Source organism: Miniopterus schreibersii (genome assembly GCF_964146895.1).
Source record: "Miniopterus schreibersii genome assembly, chromosome: X".
Classification (NCBI taxonomy): domain Eukaryota; kingdom Metazoa; phylum Chordata; class Mammalia; order Chiroptera; family Miniopteridae; genus Miniopterus; species Miniopterus schreibersii.
In genome coordinates this window covers 54,279,968-54,283,205 of record NC_138104.1, presented here as the reverse complement: position 1 = coordinate 54,283,205, position 3,238 = coordinate 54,279,968, and positions in this window count along the sequence as shown.

Genomic DNA, 3,238 nt, shown 5'->3' with positions numbered 1-3,238 from the left:
CTAATTATCTTCCTTTACTCTGGGGAAAAAAAAAACAAGGTTTGGAGAAGTGAAATGACTTGGCCAAGCCATTACACAGCTAGTTTTATGAGCTAAATTGTGTGCCCCAAAATTCATATGTTGAAACTGAAATCTCCAGTACTCCAGAATGTGAGAGTATTTGGAGAGGTGATTAAGTTAAAATGAGGCTGTAAAGGGAAATTTGAACACATAGATACCATTGATGCATGTGCACAGAGAAAAGACCATGTAAGCACCCAGAGAGAAGGTGGCCATCTGCAAATCAAGGAGGTACTTCAGAAGAGACCAAACTTGAGGACTCCTTGATCTTGGACTTCTGGCCTTCAGAACTGTGAGAAAATGAATGTTGTTTAAGCCACTTAGCCTGTGGTATTTTGTTATGGAAGCACTATAAAACTAATATGGCTAGGAAATAGCAGAGCCAGGAATTCACCTCCAGGCTATTTGCCTCCATGACCCATGCTCATCCAGCATGTTAGTTGCTTAAAGGTTAAGGCAAAGAGAATCAAGGAGAGATCAAAGCCCTGAGCTTCCCAGTGTCCTAAGCCCTAGTCTGGTCTATATAAGCACCTCAGGCCTGCCTGGTGTACTGCAGTAGTTGAAGCCAAGTGGTAGCTAGCAAGGGGTGAGGGGACATTTAACACAAATAATGAAAGCCTTGAAACAGGCTTAGAGGACATGGCCAACTCTCAATTATTCATGTACTAATAGCTAGTGGATTATTCACAGGGTTTTTTATTGTTTGTTTTTAATTAAAACCTGTTTTTAAACCCTTGTGCACACCACCTCCTTCCTTCTTCTACCACCTCCTCCTATGTAGAATACATCCTCTGATAATCTAACTGTGACAATCCCTGGGTCAGAGAGGCTTTTCTAGGCCTGCATCTGCACCTTCCTGAAGTCAGGGTTCTCACAGTGGATGACTGGAGCACCGGATCCAAGGCCTGCACCATCTGTCTATAAATAACTTGATGGGGAAAGGAGATGAATGAGCAAGGGGATGGCTGGGACTCCAGGCTCTCAGCAGACTGACCATAGGTGTGATGTGGACCAAGAAAAGAGGGTTCTACAGAAAGTGGCCTCACAGGGTAATCTGATCATAAATTCCTACTGGGCAGGTCTTAGTAGGTAGTCACATCCCAGGCATATAACTTTTTTACTAAAAGGTTTATCTTTGCCTTAAGCAAGCCCTGTTCACTGTTTTTATGCATCTACGTTAACAAACCTTTTACATTAATGGTAACCACCCTCAAGAAAACACATAATCTTGTTAACTATCCTGTAATCCAATCCCCACTTTACTCTCCCCCACCTCCATGTAATCTTCCTTATGTTTTCTCTTTAAAAATTGTTATTCTCTGGAGCATTTGAGATCTTGCTCCCAAGCATGTCAGTTTAGCACAAGTAAACTCTTTAAAATATATATACATGTATTTTTTTTATTGATTTCAGAGAGAGGAAGGGAGAGGAAGAGATAGAAACATCCATGAGAGAGACATCAATTGGCTGCTTCCTGCACGCCCCCTACTGGGGATTGAGTCAACAACCCAGGTTTGTGCCCTGACCAGGAGTCAAACCAGTGACCTACTGGTGCATGGGACAATGACAACACTCAGTTAACTTAGCCACACCGGCCAGGCAGCACAAATAAACTTGCAAAAATTCTCCACAGGTTTGAATGTTTCTTACATTGACAGTGGTATGAGAGCACAAAAAGAAAAGGCAAGGGAATGTTAAGTTGTTAAGTTCCTATCAGATGCCATACACACATTTTCTCCTTTCAAGCTTTCCTCACAAACCACCCTAAGAATTAGCATGCATTAACTCCATTTTCAGGTGAGGAAACAGATTTAGAAAGGGAAGTAATTTCAGCCAGTGTTGTAGTAGGCAGTTAGACAGGCACGAGCAGAGTAGGAACAATAGGTAAGGTACAAAAGGTCACCAGGGCAGAGAGACCTGGGTATCTAGCAATGGACAATTGCAGGGTGGGACCTCACCCACAGGGCAACCTTTCCTTCCCTAGCATATCTTTAGTCAAATGGTTCAGATCTTCTCCTGACCTTTTCTCCCCTGGCACATCACTAGTCATGTGGTAGACTCCATTAGAGGAGGAATAAGGGGGCTGGAGAATAACCTCATATGACTCCTTTGCACCACCACTTTCTTAAGCATTAAGCCCTAGAGATAACATCTAGGTTTCAGTTGTATTTCAGCTCCAGGCCCAGAAAAGCAGCAAGGCCAGGCAAGGTGACATAAGGACCAGCTGTGATGACCAATGACCCCCCTTCCCTGGTGCCAACCAATCAGCATAGACCACGACCCTGAGGGGACAACCTGGAAAGCTGATGACTGTTCTACTGAGATGTTCCCCTGAGACCTCCAGATAAAAACCCTCAAGACAAAAGACTCAGCTTGCTCTATTTCTCTCTTGAGCATGCCCTTAACTTTCCCCACCCCCTTCTTTCCCCAGAGCTCACTCTCTCTCTAGCATGCTGGAGCCTTTTCCCCTCTCCTTCTCCCATGTGCATTCTCTCTACTTTCCTTTTTCCTAAGCTCCAAGGGCCCTTCTTTTGCCTCTGTAATTTGTTTCTTGAGTCCATGCAGCCCAGCTGGCTCACTTCTTCCATGGCTTACTTATTCTACCCCTGTGACTTTCTAAATAAACTTTTGCTTGTATTTGAGTCTTGGCTCTGAATTCTTTCTTAGCCAGAACTCTAGTACCAAGGCTGTTGAACCTGATGTCTAATTGCTGGTAACATTCTGGTGCTGTTATGCTGCTAATAGGTCATAGACCATTTAAGTGAACCCAACTTTTTTGAGTTCTAAGTTCATGTTTTTACCTGTATATCTGCTGTCTCAGAAAGGCCTTTCAAATCAGAGCTCTCTTTAATGTTCTTTTTCTTTATTTTTCCAATCTTTCAATTTTTATGTCTATTTTTTTTTCTTTTTGCCTGCCTTCCATTCTTCTATCTGTTTTATTTCCTTTCTTTCCATATACATTCATTTCTTACTATGGTTGATCCTGCTGTAAGAATTCTGGAAATCAAGTGGCTCATAACTACTATTCTCCAAGAGTTACCAGTATAGTGCTCACAGTACATGTCTATTTGTTCACAAAATCACATGAGATACAAATTCATGCACCCTGCTGCATATAACACAGAATAAGGAAAAGAGAACATGGGGTAGAAATCTGGAAACCTGGGTCTCAGTCCCA